General features: G+C 36.0%; 1 protein-coding gene across 1 annotated transcript in view; it reads left to right on the forward strand.

Moving 5' to 3' along the window:
* Nucleotides 1-22464, forward strand: part of LOC102217539 (ephrin type-A receptor 6-like) — a 186882-nt gene that overhangs the window by 16931 nt on the left and 147487 nt on the right. The window lies entirely within an intron of this gene.

Raw genomic sequence — 22464 nt, forward strand, 5'->3', positions numbered from 1 at the left:
CAAAAAGGTTGAGAATAGGAATAAGGCTGCTTTGGTATATGCATGCAGCCACAATAAGCTTCAGTCAGTGGGCAAATACAGTGCTGAAATATGCATGAGTCCTTTTCCCAGTGGTGAGTGGTGGTGTGGGAAGGGGAGTGAAGCAGTGAATGGAGCAGCTTATTTATTAAATTACATAAAAAGGCTTTAAGGGATTAGAAATGCCTAATGTTGCCTTTTGTTTTCACTAATGCACGCTGAGAAAAACAGGTTGAAGCCCAGAAAAAGGGTTGTCCATCACGAAAGCAGGGGGTAATCCTATTTTCATTTATTGTTTGAGATTTCAAGCAGTCGATAAATTCATCCCCCACAAAAAAAATACCCAAAGGCCACTTTGCAACAAGGAAAAATGTCTCATGATTATGTGTGAAGAATGTGCATCCTGTATTGCATTGTGGAGCAGTGTATAAAGTGCTGTCGCACTGTTTTCTAGATTGCAAATATAGAAATTTATTACATTCTGCATAGTGCATATTACATATTGGAAAAGCAAGCAGATTATATGGAACATCAATTCTGTCCTGTTTTTAAAGCTTCTGTGTAACTTTTAAAGTGCTCACTGTTGGAATAGTGCATATGGATTAGAATGAAGACTGTGCAGCCAAATGAGTCGTGCATTTGCCTATAAATGTCAGAGTAAAGCATAGAAATAATACGTATAATTTTAGTCGGATTAATTATCTCATCTCGTAAGTCAAGGCACCTGTTCTTGTTTTAAACATCCAGCATCCTGAAAATCCTCATTTGAACTTTGTAGCTTGTTAAAGAATTGTTGAAAAGTTTCATATTGGTTATTTTATGCTAAATTCTCATAGACCCAGTCATTTCAAAGACATTCCAGTGCCCTGTGTATTTACAGATTGAAATTTGCATTGTTTTTAAGTAGAAGAAGATTTTAAAACAACACTTATAAACAATTCTATGCCTTGATAAGAAAAGACAAAGATTGGCATGACAAAAAAACAGCAGAGATTTATCAATATTGCAATGGGTCATTCACCCTGAAATATTTTAAACTAATCTGTATTTTGTGTGAAGTCTTTTTTTTTTTTTATAGCTGGGCATCAAAAAAATTGCATTTGCAAACAAACAGAAAATGAGAAATGGATCCAAAGAGAAAAAGATGAATAGAGACAAAATACAATGGAAACAGAAATTGAGACATCCAAAACATCGTATTAAACATTCCTGCAGGCTTTGAAAACCATCTCAAGCCTCTATACTTTCCCTTAGTCCTAATCCTTAATCTTTTTATTACGATATTTAACCACAGTAATTGATTGCGGCTGCTTGACCTAAGGCTTATCTCAAAGCACTTCCTCCCTCCCTAATACTATTAGCCTTGAGAGTGAGACTGAACAACAGGGAGAAGAGGAGGGAAGAAAATCTGTATGTCAATGTCCTTCATAGCTCAGATAAACTTCTTTAATGTCTGCTGTCGAGTGGTGGCCAGCAGCTTTGTGAGAGAGAGTGAGAGAGGGAGATAAAAAAAGGGGAATAATCCGGAATCATTCCACCTCTCCCCATGGAGGCTCTAATATAAAAAAGGTATGATGATTTAGCACACCAGTGTTCATCTCAGGGACCTCTGCCATAACCAGGCTTAAGCAGTGCTGGGGGATCCCTTAATTGGCTTGTTTCTTGTCAGGGACACGCTGAGGCCAAAATCTAATGCGCTCCACTCGGCATCTTGCTGACAGCAGAACATATCCTGACAGCTTTTTGGGCTAACTCTCACCGTGTGATGAATACAGCGAGTCGAGTTAGAGAACGAGTGGGAGGGAGGGACAGCATGGATGCAAATGGAGGGAGAGAAACGGAGGGAGGGAAGACTGACGAGAATATTAGTGCCAAGCTGAATGCAAGCGTTGAATATATGAATATAGAAGGTGGGGGCAGGCAGGAAGAGAACATGAAATGTGTGTACTGCAAGACGAGCTGAGCTTAGACAGCAGAACATGTGTTTATTTTTAACAGTAAAATAGCTGAGGAATTACAAACAGGTGAATAGGAAATCGTAAAAGTCAAATATTCCCATGTTTTTTAGCTAACTAAAAAAATAAAGAAACACAACTAACCATTGAGTTATTTTTTAAAGTGAATACATCACTTTAAGTCGCATTGTTTTTAACACAAAGAACTTGACATTTTGACTGTTAAATCCACATATGGTTTTCCGTATTATAACACTGTATGTCATAATCTATGGATGTAAATGGATATTTCTTATATAGAAAGGATGTCAAGCTTCTTATTGACATTTGTGAGCATAAAGTTCATCTGTTAAAAACTGTTTTCTGTAATGGCAGTTATTACTTTTTATGTATCTGCTGATGTCTGCAGATCCTATTCACTCAGTGCCCCCTATAGTTCGATGGAAGTTGCTTTTTGTGTAGCATTTGCTCGATAATGCTTTTGAGGCCAAAACGCAGACAGCAGAGACTGACTGAATGGACAGACAGTATTTAAATTGTGCTCTAACAGCTTCATCATAGAGGAGAACCCTCACAAGTAAAGCACAGACTGATTATTTTGGGGGAAAAAACGGAGAATTGCAGAATATTGCATAGCTTCCCACTAATAAATATTCTTATGGTAGGAATGAGAGTGCTGATGCTTGTGCACATTAGAGAAACTGTGCTGATCAGAGCTGAAAATACAGCTGACCTGAATCCTGCCAGAATTGAACTTTTAAATTACATTTTCTTGCACTTGGTCATTCACTGCTGTGGTAGATTCCCTTTCATTCCTGGCAACCTGGTTTTGAACAGATTTCCAAGTTTTGAACATGAAAATTACTTGGGGAAAGTTGTACAAATTTTAAAACAAAGCAATTGGTAGCATTATAAAAACCAACACCAAAAAAAAAGCAATGGTTGTGATATGTATCACTTATTTGCATAGTTATTTAAAGAAAACTGGATATTGTTTCAACAAATCTATTTTCTGAAGATTTTGAGAAAACATTTTTTCTTGAGACTTACGACTCCTTTTGCTGTCGAAGTTAAACTATCCTGGATATTTATGTTTTAGTAGACGGTAAGTTTTATCCCTAATGCTCTGGTTTTCTAATTAATCATGGTCACCAAGAAATATCCTATTTTTCTTTTAGGGCCAAAGGTCATAATGAAGATGGATGCTGGATTAATATACCATTGGTGTTATTTGCCAGTTCATTTTTACAGTTTCTAAACTTAGAGTTAGCTGTGTATGATTCCTACATAACTACTTTTTAAATCTTGTTGTACTTCTTTAATTTGAGCCTAATACTCTCCACTGTCCCGGAGTGTACAACAAAAAAAGGTTTAAACTCTTTACAGAAAGAAAGGACATGTAGTTGTTCCAGTCTGAATAAAAAAACATTCTTGTCTCTCCTCAAATCTTCCCTTTTTACGAGCAACCATGCAGAGTTTCATCTTAACCTGCAGTGTTTGTCTCTGGATTTTCTGTTTCTACTTCCCTCCCGGCTGACATTTGTCTACAGTACTTGCAGTATTTCAGTAGAAAATTGTGTCTTTCTTTTCTTGATGTAAAGTCCAGAACAGCTGTGTATTTTAAAATCAATTATTGTAAAACTATAAAAGATGTTGATAAATATTTAATTACAATACATCTAGATCCAAGTGACTCAATTTGGCTCCATAACTGAATGGCACTCAGCCACTTGGGAACCTCTGTTTCAGAGAATAAAATTCAGAGTATTTCATATATTATATCAGAGCAGGAAATGGGGGCTGTAATTGCAGGTTAGCACTGATCTTTCTCCCAATCACCTCACAGCTCTGCTTTCTTTTCAGGTGTATGAAAGAAGAATCCTCTTTATTAGCAGCTGAACAGTTACTGAATTTCCAGTAGGAGCGATTATCATTTCCCACTGTGATTGGAAGAATTACATAAAACATGTGATTGAAATCGCCTAATCAGGCATTTATACAAATATATATCTAGTATAAACTAATCAGTCAGATACTTATGTTTAATCTTTGAAAGCTTATACCTTCACCAGTTATTGTCAAACTGGTGCTTTGTTCAAAAAATATTCTTCTTCACCAAGAATTTGCATCTTTCGTAAATTGTTAAAAGCTTCTTTTTATGTTCTGTGCACAGCAAAGGGCCGATGAGCAAAAGCTAAGAGGTGATCTGCTGACACATATTCTCATAAAAACCGCAGTTTATATGTTACATATTTACGGCAGGGTCTTTTCATATTTCTTTTTCACATGCACAAAACCCAAACTGCATTGAGAGAACACTCTTCTACATTCAGAAAATCCAAATATATATCCACACCGGCAGCAAATCTGTTGTACACTTAAAGAACAGTTCTGTGGCCTATTTAGAGGGAACTCGTCCAAGGTCACGGTGCTTAATCTCTAGTAGGCTATTTACTCCTGTCTGTTTCACTTGACTTGCATCAGAAAATATAGTGCAGTGACAATGACACATTTCAGCCGTGTTTCACACCGGAACCTCTAATCGGCTGTTCTCCTGCTGCAGTGGTCACTAGCTGATTGTAACTTTAGGGAAATACATTTTGGTACTGTCAGTATATATGACTATTGTATAGAAAACAACTGATTCACAGAATATCAGGTGCTTAAAATATGTATTTTTGCAGCAATGTTTTAGTGTCCTAAGCCTCAAGAAGCTTGTGTTCCTCATCAAGCTAAATGGCAATATGTCCTTTGACATGTTGCACGTCAGCAGAACAAAATACCTTTACAGATATTTAAAATATAATTTACCAGAGCAGCTTTAGAAATTGTACTGTGCAATTTTAAATGTAAACAAATCTGGCTTAAATTTTCTTGCCATCAAATATGAATGTGTATTAGCCTCTGATATTGCTCAGGGAGGAGACTTTTTCTGTCACCCCTAAACATCTTTCTTTGTCTCCCAGATTATACGTATTTGATTGAAACAGGATTTTCCTTTGCAGCTGTCTATATAGTCCTGTAATAGCTTTGTGCCTAGCAGAGCAATCGCAGTGCTCCATCAAGCTCTGACACATCCATTTGTCACACTGTCTGTGGTCAGATAGAAAACCAAGGAGAGATGCACACATCCACACACATGCAGAGAAAACTGCATCACTCCATGAATTGTATCTTAGTCTGTACTACAAATGGTCTTATCATATTTTGATGTCGCTTACAAAAATGAATCTTCACTGGTGATTGTGTTTGGACATGAACATGCTGTGACCCGCTGAAAGGCGTTGAAGAAAATGCAACGTGAAACTTTGAATTGAAAAAGGAAATGTTCCGAACTGAGATGGATCAGCACCCAGCCTAAAACTGATATTCAGCTGGGCGGATGGAGTCAGAAAAGAGACGAAATAAAACAGAAGGCACATTGTTTGATCTTTGCACAATTTCCCTACTATCTCCAGAGTATGGGGTCCTGTCAGATTTTTTCTTCGGTTCAGCTGACCCTAAATATTTTCTGTAGGTTTTAGGACATGTGCTTTGGGTTATTTTCCTCTTGTAATGTCCCAATCATTGCAGCTTCTCAACCTTACACAACAGCAAAATTTGGTATTTTCCTGACTAAAGAAAAAGAACTTAGATTTATATAATATTTTTATTGTGTTACCAGTCTTGCAGGGTGCGTTTAAATGTGACATGTTCTGTAATACTACAAAGAAATGAAGATTTGTGTGTTTTTTTATTTACCTAAAATTGTCAGGTGGTGAGCTTTTAATTTAACTTTGATGATCAGGAGTGGACTTATTACATGAGATTTCACTTGAACAAACTTCATATTCTGAGACTTATCAATCCAATCTTATTATGTATGTGGTAAATCTATTTTTTACATAAATAGTATGTGATTCTTGTTGGGTTTTTTTCTTGAAGCAGGAACTACACAATGCAATATTACTTTCTTTTTCTGAGTTTACAACTTTTGGTCCAATTTGTTTGTTCCACTTTGGAAACATACTTTTTTCCTACTGCTTTGATATCTTTGTGCAAAGGGTTCCTTTCAACTTGGCTAGCCTATTGTGCTGTCTCAGTTCAATATTTTCAATAATTTTGCTTGCAAAGCTTAGAAAATAAATGTTCTGATTCATATAAAAGCTCTATATCTCTTTAAATTGACCATGAACCTCAATTAAATAGCTGGTGAAAGGCATGAATCCTGGCACGTTGAAAATTGAAGTGATTTCCATATTTAAAAGGTCAGATGATTTGCTATGAATTAAAAGCTTATCCATATTCACTATTGGAATTGACAAAGGTGGGCAGAGATCCTCCACAAGTCTCTAAATCATATTTTAGAGACTTCCTTTTCTTCGAGATGTATAGATTTGGGAATGATGATCAGAAAAGTTGTAGCAATGATGTATTTATAGGGATTAAAGTAACCTTCAAAAGTGTATTAAAATACTAAATGGCAGACTGATGCAGGACACAGAATGTGTGAAGTGTACTAGTTTAATATGAGTGGGGATCAAAGCTGTTTGCTTGGAACTACTTCGAGCTGACCTCTAGCTAATATTTGTACCTCTGATAATAGGATGGTTCGTTTACAGCCGCAAGTTAGCGTGCTACATGTATACATGCAAGTAAAAGTTTGTTTGTTTCTGATTGTAATTCCCATAACAATTATTTCTGAATCCAGCAAGATTACTAATTGCACTGTTGGCTAACACTGTTCTGTCTAGATGACAAGACAGTGCTTGGCATATTGTGATGTTGTGGTTTGTATCTGAACTAATGTGAAACAACAGTGGAACTACTGGGGGCTGCTGCCATGTAATTACCAGTAAATCATTTTGGTCACTATGGAGACCAGGGAGTCCGTTATATTTCTTAGACAAGTCTCTTTAATGTTTGCTTGCTCAATGTTGTGTAGTGATGTTTGATTAAAAAAAGAACCCAACAATTTGAGTTCAAACATGTCTGTATGCAAATTCTTGCAAGTAATGAACACTTTGTCATTATGTAAATTAAAGCCAGAATCAATAAGTTTAACCATCAACTGATTCGGTCAAACTGAATGTACTTTGGATTATCTATCACAAAAAAATATTTAGTCCTAATTCATCACCACAATTCTTTCAAACTTTCCATCATTTACATTTAGAAGATAATTGACTTTATCTGGAACAAGTAATTTTAGTCTTCAGGAATTGTTGCAGTCTATGGTAGTACAAAAGTCACATGAAGAGTAACTATTGACAAATGTTTAATTGTTTTCCAGGGCTTAGAATGCATAAGAAGTTATGTTTGCAAATAACAAGAACAATGGGGTTTTGTGCAAATAAGGAAAGGTCCTCTAACACCATGCCTGTAAATTTAGCAATACTGACCTGGCTATTGTCCATGAAGTAGTGTTTATTTTTAACTATAAATTTGAAACACTGCTTTAGATTGGAAACTTTATCCCTGACCTTCAAGGCGTGTTCATTTTCATTGTCGTGTTATTTTGGAGTATGATGGCATTGCAGGTGTGAAAGACGAAACTGTATCTCTTTGCAAAGATTCACTTAAACTGATCAGTTTGTTCTCCTTTCAACAAGCGGGGAATGGTGCAAGAGGAGACATCTAGTTTAATTTTCAGACCCTCTCAGACTTGAACTTCTGTCCTGTACGAGAACATTAATGGGGATTTTGGGGTCACAGAATGGCTCCCATTAGAGGGATATGGTTTCACTGGAGATGGGTGTTTAGTCTAGCCACGTCTGTAAACCCACTTAACATTTTATACAAGTTCTTTGGATCCCGAAAGCCATACCCTCACCACATGCTTTTTCTGTCGGTGTTTTTGCTGCTTTCACTGTCATAATTGATCGAGTAGGCCAGACAATCGCATCTCGTCTCCACTTATTTCCAGTCAGGCTTAAACAAGCCTGACTGGAAATAAGTGCAGACTGGAGTCTGATGGCCTTGCAAAGGGAAGATGGATGTCTCCTGCTGTTTCCATAAAGACGGGCAGGCAGGTGAGACACTTTGCGCTAAATTAAAACTCTGGGCAAACAGTAATTTCCTGTAGGAGAAGTTGATAAGCCTTGAAAGAGCTGACAAAATCCCTATCTCCATGCAGATTAACAAAGATTCGGCTTTTATTTTAAATTAAACCAGCACAACTTTTTTCGTGGCGGATTTTTTTTTTTTTTTACTGATTTTACTCTACTGTAAAAGTATTTTCTCCCTTAGAAATTTCTTTTTACTGTGTTTTTCTTATACTTTAATAGTTTCACATCATTGGGTTAGCTTTATAATAACAGAAGCATGACCTTTGAGGAGTAGAAGCCTTCAAATGACGTTTTCATCCAAGGTATAAAAGCTTTTCAAACCACCCGTTTTTGAAAATATTGTCAAATAAGTGACATGAATATTTTCCCCTTTTAACAGTAGAAGGTAAAATTAAAGCACCGATACATAGGGAAGTCCTAGTTTCAATTAGTAGGAGAAGCATCCAGCTAAAGCTGAGAGCTTGTTCCATCAAGGTGGATGTTTTGGAGAAGCCTAGTCAAAGCCCAGATCTAAATCCAATTGAAAGTCCTAAAGGAGAATGTTTGGTTATCAGTCTGTGACCCTAAACATAAGCATACTTTAACACAGCAGCTTACACAACATGTCAGATACTTTTGGAGCAGCCTACTCAACGTCTTAATCAAAACAATTCTGTAAAAAAATGGACCAAAATTTCCTCAGCCATGTAAAACACAACTTGTTGACTGAATTGTTGGTGACTTGGGCAATTATTTTTCACAATGAATCAGAGTGGTTTGGAAAGCTTTTTGAAAATATTTTGATTTACTCAGATTATCCATGTCTGATATTAAAATCAGTCTTATCTGAAACATAGAAGTGTGGAAACAAGTAGAAATTAGTTTTAACAAGGCAGCCTAGTACAATCTCTTTTGGATAGTAAGCTAGAAACCAGAGATATTGCCTAATCTTTTCTTTGTCTTCCCTTCTTGTCGCTGTTATATTATTTCCTCACCTCCATCTTGATATCTTCCTCTCTTTTCTTCATATTATCTGGATTCTCTTTCTGCCTCTCTGACAGCATCTTCTTAACAAAAAGCAGCCGAGTGTGAAAGCAGGAAAGAAGCAATGTGTTTTGGGTGCGTTTGACTGGTATCCTGTTTGTCTGCAAAAAGAAAGATGGTATAATTAACTAAATGATAAATTTTAAATCAAGTAAGATTTGTATTTGTTTCCCTTCTTCTAATAGTACTTTGCCACTTGTTATTGTTCCTGTCAAATTAATTTTTGAAAAGTTTTTGTTTGGAAGTAGTCATCAAATCAGCAACAGCAAGGCCTTGTTTGACCTCAGATTTGTTGGCTCAATTAATTTATCATAGGTGTGGAACTGATTTGAACCTGAAAATAAATCATTTTATGTTAATTCCTAATGTACAATGTAGTGGAAAAGCAAAACAAAGCAATTTTTGTCAAATGAAATTAATTCTACGGCGTCTTTTATTATTGACTTTGCTCAAGCGTACATCCATCAACAGTACTTGATGGCAGCACATTACTGCAATATTATTCCACCTCAATCAATACAATAATGTTTCTGCAAAAAGGGTTGCTTGTGAGTCAAGCCAATAATGCAGATTAAAATTTAATTGAATTTGGAATGGGAAGAAAAAAACAATAAAATGAGAAGGCAGTGACCTTTCCTACGGTTCAGAGAGATATCTTTATCAATGACTTCAGTGCTCAGCTAAAACTGACACCAGTTAGGACCTTGCATGTAGTGTGCTGATCTTGAGAATGTGTACAAAAAGGTCAGAGACAGTTATGTGTGCAGCAGTTCCAGCTTTTGTAACATTTTTTCAATATTTCAATTTAATTGAATTCTAATTACTTTGTTGACCACAAAGAAAAATTAAATGTTGTTGTAACTCCTTTAATTAAAGTTGTTGTAGATGGTGATGGGTGTAGGCAGGAAAGGTCTACTGTAGCAGTCTGTACTACAAAAAACCTGAAGAAGCCTCTGACTGAAGACGCTGTATTTTTTTTACGACAGTCTCATGAAGAGGATGGTCACGGTTATCCATAATTTTCTTGATTTTCTGAAGAATTGTTTTTTTCACCATCATCTCCAGAGGTTCCACAGTCGTTTGCTTTTCCGGCATCGTTCGTGGCTATGCTAGCTAGCCTTAGCGTTCATGACAGGCTCCATTGTGAAGAACTAGTTGGAGTGCACGAGAGAGCAAGGGGGAGTGTGTGAGCATACAGAGTGATTGGCATATTGTTTTAAAATAAACATATCGTTCATATAAAAAAATTAATTTAATTTTACAACTATTTAGATGTCACATCTTTTTATTTTCACTTTACAGCTGTGCACTACCTTGTCTTAGTCTATCACATTCAAGCTCAATTAAATACAGTGAAACTTGTGATTGCAATGTGACAAAAGATGACAAAGTTCAAGCCATCTGAATACTTTTGGAAGGTGCTGAATTTCTGTGTCTCGTTGCCATTTTTCCACCTGGGCAACCTGTTCTTATCGAAGTTGTACATGGCTTTACCCTCCCACTTCACCCACTGGCACAGTCTGTGTATGTGTGTTCGTCATACCACTGTGTGCAGCCGTCACTGTGATCTCACATCAGTCAGAGGCTGCTGGGCCACACATTGACATTCCAGACTGCCTGCCTGCCACTCTGGCAAAAATAGATATGTAAAACGACAAGTTCCCTCCCCCTCAAGCTTTCCCACGCATAGTTTGTCTGAGCTGGTGGGGAGAAAAAGAGAGGTCTCTGGTCTGTGTCAGCTCGGATGAGAAACAGTCAGCAGAGTGTGTAGAGGAGAGTGACACATCACCGTTTAAGAAAATGAGACAGAGGAAGAGGTTGAAAGGAGACAGGGTTCATACCCTTAATCGTTGTTCGCTTTGATTGGAAAGTGGTTATGTTTTTAATGACTGGAGTTTCTGTGTCAGGTTTAAGATTTTGTTTCCAATAGGCTTTGGAAATATAAGTTGAACTGAAAAAAGAATTGTATCAGTTTGACTGTACCTATGATATTCAGGAGACTGGAAGGGTTTGTTCTCTGTGACAAGAGGTCAGGGAATGGATCCAGAAAAATAAAAAAGTTAAATTACTTATTATTTGTTGATTTACTGACTTTGTACAGTAAACATCATTTTTTGTGTGACTCCAATTCTGAAGATTTTTCACATGTAGTTATATTTCTTGCTCTAACAGAGTGGAGATGCATAAAAGGAGGCAACGAGGAACTTCACCTCAGAGTCCGCTTTCTGTAAAACAGGTCAGATTATTACACACCAATCTTAGCTTGGTGTGATTAAAGACAATTGCTTCATTGACAAATGACACATTTTGCAGATTTTTCATTTAAGCTTCTTATACAACATTAAATTATATTAAAATATGCAAACAAACAATGAAATTCCTTTTTAAAATAAGAATTTGTTTTTCTCTGAAAATGTAATGTCTTAACCAAAACATTGCTTTAGTGTGTGCTTGATCAAAGAATGCATCTGCAACTAAAGAATAATACATGTAACATTAACATGTAAAAACCTCAGCCCTTTCTGCAGGACTTAACTTTAATACAGTATATGGATAATCTATTGATTATGTTTCCGATTAACCAATTAATAATTGGATAGCAAAAGGTGATTAGGAAGAGATTCTTCTTCTAGAACTGGGTAAAACTAAAACTAGGCAAGAAGCTTTATTGACGGGAAATAACCAATGAAGACAGTTATGTACATTTATTAAACAAACTTCTTGGATGCGTTTACATTTTGAAAGTTTTGCAGACATTGAATGATTGGCTCATTCATTTAGCCCTTTGAGATTTAAAGATATAAAGGGCATTAAAAATAAAATATTTCATTATTATACTACTTATATTTTCTTTCTCTTAAACCATTATGTGTTTTATTGTAAGTATTTTTGGATCTATTGTTATTCCTGCTTGCTCTGTTTTTAGAATTGTATCCATAATAGAATATTTGTTGTATTCTCTCTCTCTTTTTGTCTCTCTCTCCATGATATTGTTAAAACACTAAAGGCAGGTAAACCTGGTCATGTAATAGAAAGATGTTTTAGTTCAGCTCGGAGTGCAGAGTTCAGGCATAGCTTAATAACAGACCCACTGGTGATGGGGCAAAGCGTCTGACTCAAGGACACTATCTGGTGGTTTCTGATATAGTTTGTGAATTAGAGCTGTCTTCTCTTCAGGGCCAGCCTTTGATTTTCTTTTGCTCCTTGACTTTACCAAATGAGACTTGTCAAAATACAAATTAGCTTTTTTCTTCTTCTTTTCGATTGAAAGGTTAAAGGTAAAGCTTTGCATCTATTATTGTCAATCTTGATTGATTTACAACACAGGCAGAGTGATCTGTGGCTGATGTAGCCGTATGATGGATTGGAACCTCTTTCAGAGGCCATAACTGTAATAGATTTTATACAGTACTAAATGGCATAAATGCATTACTGCAGCAGTTGGTGCTAAATTGAATATCAGATGCCTCGGACTTAATGTGGAGGAAAAGTAAAACATGTTTAACCTCCAAGCATGGTGCTTTAGCAGTCTCACAGTCTCCTTCTGATATACATTGATGTAACTATCTTATCATTTTTTTATTGTTGCTCTGACATTTATCATCCACCACTCTGCTGTCTTTTTAGGGGGAAATATATGGAAGATGTGTGACTTTACAAGGCAAATTCATTTTGTATAGATGTGATGTATTATGTGGGAATCAATAAAACCTTGATGGATAGTGCTTAGCATCACATGGTGTGAAATAGATGTCAAATTGCTTCCTTTTCGCTCTCCTTCAGTTTCTCTTTTCTTTAATTTACCAACCAGGGTGCTTTAGGACGTTTCATAAGATTGCATTTCTAAAGAATACGAAACTGATATCTGCTCTTTCTTAAAACCCCCTGTGTTCAAACATACATTTTCTTTCTCCCAACTCAAACAGAGTGATATGAGGAGATGGCCCACAGTGACACAGAAGGCTGTGAGTATAATAACATAAGCTGTAAGTGAGCTTCTTTGTGCGCTTTTCTCCAGCTGAAGTGCTGTGATAGTTTACTCAGTTGGCTGAAGCTTCTCATGTTGCCTGGAGAAGTATTGCTTGTTCAAACAAAAGTTTTAAAGTTGCAGAAAACAGAAAGCAAAGGGTAGCCTGTTTACAGTCACTGTGTAGACCCATAGTAATTATGGAAAACCCTTGCTGTGGAGAGTCTGTGTGTATGTCTCGATTTTTTTTATGAGCAAATAAATCATGTTAGTGAGAAGGAAGAGTTTTTGTTCCAACTCTGTTGAACCTGCAATCATATTTGTTTCAGGACAACCACAGCATCCTAAAAGGGTTTTATTATTCATGTTTCTACCAGCTGACATTAATTTTCAGGTGCCCTTGCAACCTGACCACAATGAACCCTAGAGGGAACACTTTATCTTAGTCTTCGAAGTGTTATGTTGACCTTTTGAGGTGGTCATCACACAAAAGAAACTAAATGACCCCCAAAGTGCAGTCTAACAACAACTGTTGCAAGGTTTGAACTCTATTTTCAGTGCCCTTAAACCTCTTTGACTTGACTGACTTGACCAGCATGTTTGATAGCACCACTGGGATGACTGATGAGTCCTCTGGCTCCACCCTGTTTCTACCCATCTGCTGTGATGGATGTGGGAACGAGAAGCGCACAGGGTCTTTGGATTTCATTTACTCAGTCCTGTTTACCTGCTGTTATTGATTTAGGGGTGTGTTGTTAATATACATAGGATCTTGGAGTGGTAGCGAGTGTGTGGAAGGGAATTGTGGGTTTTGCTTGATTTTAATTTTTAAATTAATCAGCAAGGGGGACGCAGACACACAGTGATGTATTAGAATGGTCTAGTTTGGAGGGTAGGTCCCCTCACAGCAGGCTTGGATTATGATTGCAGCTGGGTGATATATTTGGAAATAGTCCTTTCCTCTTGAAGGAGACACATCCTTTACTGATTTCATTTGCAAAGCTTTATTTGGGTGCACCAGTCTCAAAGATATTAAATTAAGGCAGTACAAGTCAACAGGATTTTTTTTTTTTTTTTTTTAATCGTATAAAATAATATAGAACCACCATCGTTTAGCCTTGCTCCCAAGTTTAAAGTTCTTTCCAAATCAGATATATTCAAGGTAAAGATATCTATTAAGTTGTGGGATATGGCACAATACCAGCATGCTGTTTGTCTTCCACACCATTTCTTCTCCATGCCTTTATTGGTGTTAGAATCAAGGGTGAAGGCTGTTTTCTGCTTCCTGAGCACTGACCTGTAGTGAAATGAAATTGTAGAGATGACAGTCCCATTTTTCACTGGCATGTATTAGACAACCAAAGTCTTTGAGATGAAAGCGGATTTCATTGTCAAAAATATTGCTACCTTAATTTCAATAATTTGAGTGGAAATCGGCACTGATTTGTACCTTTTCAGAATGTCGATTATAGCAATTTCCCCCTGAGGGAGATAACCTGAGAGGTATGTCTACTTTCATTTCTACAGTAGAAAAACTTTTTGCTCCTTTTTGCAAATTTAGCAAATGTAGCAGTATTTTAGATTTCTGTAATAATGGTTTGTTGAAAAGGATTTAATAACTCTCCTGGACTACTCAGGTTAGCCAGCCCCAGAGATTAAGACTAATCTAGTTAGAAAATAATTAAAGTTGACTTCTGCTTTCTTAAAAACGTCAAATTAAAAAAAAAATATAGTGGCTTTAGATAAACAGCATTTTATAATTTGATTTCCCTTATTTTGCTCATATTTGTTGGGGTTAGTGGTTACAGTTTGGTCAAGAGATTCAAAATACTTTAATATAGCTTAAGCCATAAATTGTTTCAGTGGACCAGTGGTGCTCCCATGGTCCTGCTGAGTGTGTTATCTGCTAAATAATAAGAAAAATCTATGCTCTGTTGTCAGCTGAGTGTATAATCAGTGATTGCAGTTATGTTTATAGACACTCTGTTATTTTACTAGGACGAGTGGGTTGTTTAGGATTTCTGTTTGAAAGTTTTTGTGTGACTTAGCAGCATTTATAGGTACGAAATGTCAGAAATGCTGTTTGGCATCATAAAAAGATTTCACAAACACCTGCTGATGTTCACAAATTAGACTGGAGATATTTAGACATCTGATTGTGGGATGATGAACAGATACTGGGCTCTGTGATGTTAGACTAAACAAAATTACTCATCCGCAATAAGTCGTCTGCAATAGAACAAATTAGGAATCTAAAATATAGTGAAAGAGAAACATATATGGCACTGTTGTAGCTTTTTAATGCAAATCTAGCTTAAACATCAGCTTGTATGTTTAGCACTGAGAAACAAAACTTTCAGTTAAACTCATTTGTTTTTTGTTTTTTTTATTTTGTTTTAGGTAGACCAGAAAAACACTCTGACTTTCAAGGTTGCTAAAGCCAAAGTGCACATCTTACCCATTTTTAACTGTGAACCCTGATAAATAGTGCCACAATTAAGCTGCATTGTGGAATTAATCTCCTTCTGAAATTTTTTGAAGTTAATAATGTTAAAAGATTTTCTGACATGTTCACTGTTGTTCAGTGCAGTTTTCCTCAATGTCTAGGCTTGCCAATATACCTCATCAGCAAATCGTTAGAAATTTAATTAGGAGTCCTAAAGCACTCAATGATAATTTATTTCCATAATTCCCAAATCAAAGTATTGAATTTCCTGTTGACACTCGGTTGAGCACAATGACCTGTCTGAGGTTGCCAGATATTGATGGAATCCCCATTTTAAGATTCACTAGCCCCTAATAAGATCCCAACAGACCAGCTTCTTTTGATACATATAAAAACACAAGTATACTGGGCATAATGACAGCACAGAAAAGTAGAGAAATATCTTTTATTATTCCTCGGCGGGGAAATTCAAGTCTACCAGCAGCAAAGTGACAGGCAAATGGAAGGATGCAGAGCCATGTAAAATAAAATAAGAGTAAGGACAAATCTAAAACAAAAGAGAACAAGAAATGTGCAATTAGTAAAATAGTATATTCATATTTGAAGAAGTGTGCAGGTGAGTATTATAATTGAAAAAGAATTAGGATATTCTTAATGTCATATTAGATATGACTATTCAAGTTGTACCATTTTAAAACGTGTTTAAGACCTTGATGAATTAAGTGCTTAAATTGTAAAAATGTTGACCATTTTCTCTGCAACAAATTATTTTACCTACAGTCTTCTATTGAAGTTTGCAGTTTTATATCCTTCTTGTTTTGTTTTTTTTCTTTCATAACAAAGACCTGACATCTAGTTTCCTAGTGAGAAATGATACTTCATCTACCGCAGTAGTAACGATTTGTGTATGTGACTGTGCATGCATATGCTGTTGGAAGGTAGAGGTGGTGTTTCATCATCCATCACAAACAGAAGCTGTAAGATTAAATACAAATCTTTCAACCCCAATGATAGCGGTAACACAGACATAAAAACACAGTCAAACAGAAACAGACAGAAAGCATGAGGACGACAGATAGTCAAGGTGTTGGGAGATTGCATAGAATTAACAGAGGAGACTCACGGGAACTGGAAGAGAAGGAAAACGGTAAGAAACAGTGGAAAAATGGACGAATGAAGGATGAGTGAAAAAGTGGAATATAGGAAAATATAAAATAAATTCCCCCAGTCCAGGAGAAAAATAAATTGCATTGTCTTGTAACACAAATTTTCACTTCACTGTGTGCAAAGACTTTCATTAGTATTCTGCAAATTTTATAACATGGTTTTTCAAAACCATAAGATTGATAACCATGATGAGTTTACTCCCAATACTCCAATGCCCTAGATTTTTACGTTGTCTGTCATTTTTACTGACAAGGTCAAAAAAATCCTGTCATAGTTTATTTTTACCTGACAGTTTTTAAAATGATTGCGACATATTCCATTACATTTAACCTTCATTCAACTTAATTAACAGAGAATCCAAATTGTGCCATCACACATCATCAGATGAATACATGTAACTTTTCATCGCCACAGTTATTAAAACTATAAATTGTGGCTCCAGTAACTACATATTAGCAATGAAATTAAACAAATTATGAATGATTTGCTCATATATGTCATCACCCTGTACTCTGACTATGCCATTTTAAAACACAAATCTGTTTTGCATTAAGGGCAATCCTAATATTTATCCATCCATCCATCCATTTTCTGTTTACCCTTGTCCCCAAAGGGGTCGGGAGGGTTGCTGGTGCCTATCTCCAGCTACGTTCCGGGCGGGAGGCGGGGTACACCCTGGACAGGTCGCCAGTCTGTCACAGGGCAACACAAAGACATACAGGACAAACAACCATTCACACACACACATACACCCCTAGGGAGAATTTAGATAGACCAATTAACCTAACAGTCATGTTTTTGGACTGTGGGAGGAAGCCGGAGAACCCGGAGAGAACCCACGCATGCACAGGGAGAACATGCAAACTCCATGCAGAAACACCCCGGGCCGGGAATCGAACCCAGGACCTTCTTGCTGCAAGGCAACAGTGCTACCAACTGCGCCACTGTGCAGCCCCCCTAATATTTATTCCGAGTGTAAATTTCTAAAATTTAATTTGAAATAATCAAACACATATTGCTTGCCAATTGTCCTTTACAGTTGCGACACCATTACTTTGATATTTTGATGATGATAGCAATTCAATAAATATTATATCTCTAAATTAGACTGACATTATAATTTCTTACACAAACTGACTGTTCTTACTACTTAGGTGAAATCTTATGGCAGTTGACTTCATTTACACATTTACAATCTCTTTTTCACAGTCAGTGTAAGATGAAAAGAATGATTCAAATAATATAGCACACTGTCGGTAAGTATCTTCTATTTTTTGTATTTTCTTACATTCAAAGTGACTTAAGACGATGGGAGAGCACACCTGCTACCAACTGCTCTGCTTCTCTCACAGGTTGTGTGTTTGCAGCATGCCACAGCAGAATCATTTCTTGCTTTATGTAAATCTGGGAAGGCAACTGGACATTTCATTTTGAATCTTGAATGTTTATTCCGATCGAGTTCCCGGCAGCCCAAATGAACACCTGTGACTTAACTTTATTCTGTGCCAGTTCTATGTCCTGTTTGGGTCCCTTTGGACATTTGTAATTCCTCACTGAAATTGTTGAGAGACCCCACTGCTTCCTTACTGCAGCTTGGAGAACAAACATGGCTTATGACATTTTTACATTTATTATTTTGCTACTTTTTACAATTCAAGTGTATTTCTGCTATAAAACTGTATGGACATCGTCCCGTAACACTGAAGTCACAGCTGCAGACTTTATCTTCTCTGGTTTCTCACTTTCACTATTGTCATTATACTAAAACATTTCTTATTTTTATTTTCTTTATTCTTTGAATTTGGCTGCCAAATTTAAAACTGGACAAGCACACTATAAGTTTACATAAACTTATCATTGTATGAATGCCATATGTTTTAACCTTTAATTATGCTTTTGAACTGTTATATACAGTATATATATAATTCTAATATAACATCCAAATTTATGAATTTTTGAAAACACAAATTGGACGCACAACTTTGAACTTTTATTGAAGTTAGTCAAAGTTATGGGGTGTATAAATGTGTAAACTTGAGTTATATTTTTGACTCATTTTGACCAATCGAACCAGTACAGTCAACATTTACTTCTAAAACAATTCAAATTATTCTGTGTATATCCATTTTACTCTGACATGGGAATTATTTAAATTTATCTCTAAAAGGCCAAAAAGGCGGTTTGACATTCATGTCTATGTAAAGTGTAATTCTGAGCAGCGCTATAACTGTCCATGTCATCACGTCTTCCTACAGTTAAACAGCAAATCTTTAAAAGTACTGCTCTTAAACCTGCCCTTGGTTCAGGAATATAACACTTAACTTTGAGAAAGTGGGCCATAAAATTTCAGTCATAAATTGCATTAAATACTTTTTCTTTATATCTTTTTATCCAATCAATGGGAATGTTTGGGATCACTAAATGTTTAATTCTGATGAAGAGAGGCCATTATTATACTAAAGTTTAAAGTACAAGTTTAAAATGGGCTCTGGGAGTCACAGTGTTAATAAAAGAATCCCTGCCCTGGGCAAAAGGCCAGTAAAATGGCTGACTTTCTTATATCTGTGAGATGGATTATAAATGGCTTTAACTCAGGCTGCCATCAATCATCTGCATTTTCTCGGTTTTCTCAAATATGTATGTCAAGGCAGGATGGTAAGGTAGATGGAGTGTCAAGGAAAGGCTTTAAGCTTTTTACTTTGAAACAGAAGTAAGACAACTCTTATATTACAACTTACAGCAGCACACAAACAAGAAAGTGGTCTCATGTGTGGTGGTCTACAAATTACCCCTTTATTCTATTGCCTGTATAGATAAGTTTTACTTTTTATTGCTTTGTAATATGGCAATAAAAATTAATTCAGTTTGTTACAAGAAAAATCACATGAAATTATTTAAAGTAAAATCATCATTCATTGATAGACTTTCAACAACTTCACACAATCTTGGATTTCTTTCTCTTGTGAAAGGTATTCAGTTGGGAACTGAGCGTTAGCTGTTTATTAGAGGATCCTAGAAACAATGTGTTCCTATCACACTGGATTGTTTTACTCCTTTGAGACAATTTACTCAGATGCTGCTGTCTCAGTCTTGCCGTCATTGGATGATATCCACCCTGGCATTTAAATTTGTTTCATTGAAATCTAACTTTAGTTATTACCTTGCAGCATCTGAAGAAAATTGTTTTTTGGACACAAACCTCCACACAATCTTGGAACTCTTTGTTTTTCTCTTCTCTCAGCCGCCTGGTGTCTTATTTTTCCCCCCTCGTCTCTCATCTCTCATTCAGCACTCTACTGTTAAAGAATGCAATCTAATAGGGGGAATGCATTCAATTTTAGACCAAGATATTAGCTATTATCTGATATCCATTTACAGCAGAGGTGGTGGCCTTGTGATCTATAAAAAAAGTATCTTGAATGAAATGCTGAGAGCTATCTCTGACCTTGCTTTCTGTCTGCATCCATGTGGTAAGCTTTTTTTTTTTTTTTGCTGGTTTCCTGAAATAAATTTAATGAAGTTTTTTTTCTTTTTCGATAATTACTTTTTTTTTATTTGAGAAGAATTGAATTATGTTTAAAAACACAATGAATCTCATATCTTATACCCTTCTGTTAAAAGGTTTTGCTGGCTAAAAATATGCTAAAAGCTAATTTTTACCATTTAAGTTCTACCCCTAAAATTGTGGTAGAAGTTTAGCAAACTATTTGTTGATATTGTTTACATTATTCACTGATCCATCAGATATTTTAATTTTTTTTTATAGTTTTAGTAATGAAGGATTTATTCAGTCTATCTTTGGTTTGATTTCTCCAGCCCAGATTTGTTGGACTGCTGGTTATCATTTGATGTCATGTTTTTATAAAGTATCATTGCATTTTTCACAAACACAACATCGGTAAACATGTTGTGTTTACTGATGTACCAGCTTCAGGTGAGTTAATGTGCAAAATTATAATATCTTTATTTATTTCTTCATTAGAAAACTTTTTAAGTAAATTTTTCAACACAAACTAATATAAAGTTCAATACATTTTTTTGGACAGAATGTTTCATTATTTAGTTCTTTTTCTAAAGCTATTTTAAATAGTTTTTATTAAAATAGATTTTTCTCACCAGTCCTATCCATAGAAAACAATTTCAAAGGGGGATTATAACACAACTTACCATGAATGCAATTTAATTTTGTTTCATGACATCTCAGGATATTAAAATGCTACAATATTTCCTTTCTGAAAAAACATATTATCCAGATGCGTTTAGCGTGTGACTTTGTCTGGTGAAGTAGGTTTATAAAAATAACATGACCTCCAGATATAAAAGTATGTGCTTTAGACTTGAGAAAAAAGGGAAAAGTAAGACAAAAGAAATATCTTCAATGCCTTTTGGCAGTAAGACCTTCTTAGAATGAGAAAATCATGATTTAGGACTCGCCTTTATACGCTGCCCCAGAAAGTTTTTTCTTTTCTTTTTTTATTGCAAAATCAAGTTGAAATTGGAAATTAACTTGTGTATATATTTTTAAAAAGCCTTAGTTTGTGAAATGTTTATCTGACCGGCTTATCTACTGGAATTGTTCTCCATAAAAAAATCATTAACTAGACTGTAGTTTGTAGTACTCTCTTTATATTTTATCAGTTTTTTTCCTTTGTCCTAAAAATTACAGTGAGAGATTTTAGACTAAATTTATAGTGAGCCTGGGATGGACAATATCACATCTAATCAAAATCAATTTCACTGTAATTCTGGAATTACACCTTGAGGGAAGAGCAGATTAAAGCCTGTCGCCTTTAGATGATTGAATTAGAACATGTTATTAAAAAGGATAATGAGTATGCGAAAGCAAACATTAGGCTTTGATTACTGCTCTCAACAAGAGGTAATATTTAGCTAAGTGAAAAACAGCTTATTAAATGTGCAAGCTTATCAGGCAAATATTGTTAAAATAACCAGCAGCTCTGCAGCCAAATCTCTTAACTGTGTTAGTCAATAATGGGAGCATTTTTGTGCAGTTAATTGGAACAGTCTGTTCTTCTGTCTGAGCCTCAAAGTGGAAACCTGAAGTGTGTTTATGTTTGTGTACATGTGATTCAGCCAGTTTACTTTTAATTACCGAATGATGGTTAAGGGTGTGTGTGCTTGCGTAAGGTGGTAATTAATAGCCTTGTACTTGATTCTGTGAATAAAACCTCCCAGTAAAATGCTCACATATCTTGGTAAAAACGGTGTTAATTGCAGTGTTTGGATAAAATCAAGGCATAGTGAAAGCATGACGTTTGAAAACGATGCATTTTGTTCGTCTTTAAGTTCAGTGACCAGCTCTTAATTTACATCGCGATTAGAACTTTTTGCTTTGATAAAAAGTACAATCTATAGCAATGTATGCGATAGGATGGTTTTAATGGCAACTCAAAGTTACAAATATAGTTCAGCTATAGAGCAGTGGTAGGCTGAAGTAGGCTTTGTGTAAATAAAAAGGGTACGTACAGAAAGGCAAACTCCGTAGCTTGCACCGTAGAGGGCCCGATGCTGCATTGTAAGCGAAGTGATTTGAGAATTCCTATTCCCAAACAGGTAATTTGAGTCTTGCAGGTGGATGTTTGGTGGTTATAGGGTCACCCTTGAAGCCAGTCCCAACTCTAATAAAACCAGAGAGCAATGCAGGACCACAAGGCTAAAAACCCCCATTAACTTTCTTCCCTTCAACATGGGGACAGGTAACCTAATGACCCTGCAAAGCTGCCATGCTCCCTGATCACATGACTTGGGAGTTTCAGGGTTGATGACTTGGCACCTGAAGCGAGACATCATTCTAGGAGAAAAATATGACCTGCACCTGAG

The sequence above is a fragment of the Xiphophorus maculatus genome, chromosome 7 (assembly GCF_002775205.1).
Source record: "Xiphophorus maculatus strain JP 163 A chromosome 7, X_maculatus-5.0-male, whole genome shotgun sequence".
NCBI lineage: Eukaryota > Metazoa > Chordata > Actinopteri > Cyprinodontiformes > Poeciliidae > Xiphophorus > Xiphophorus maculatus.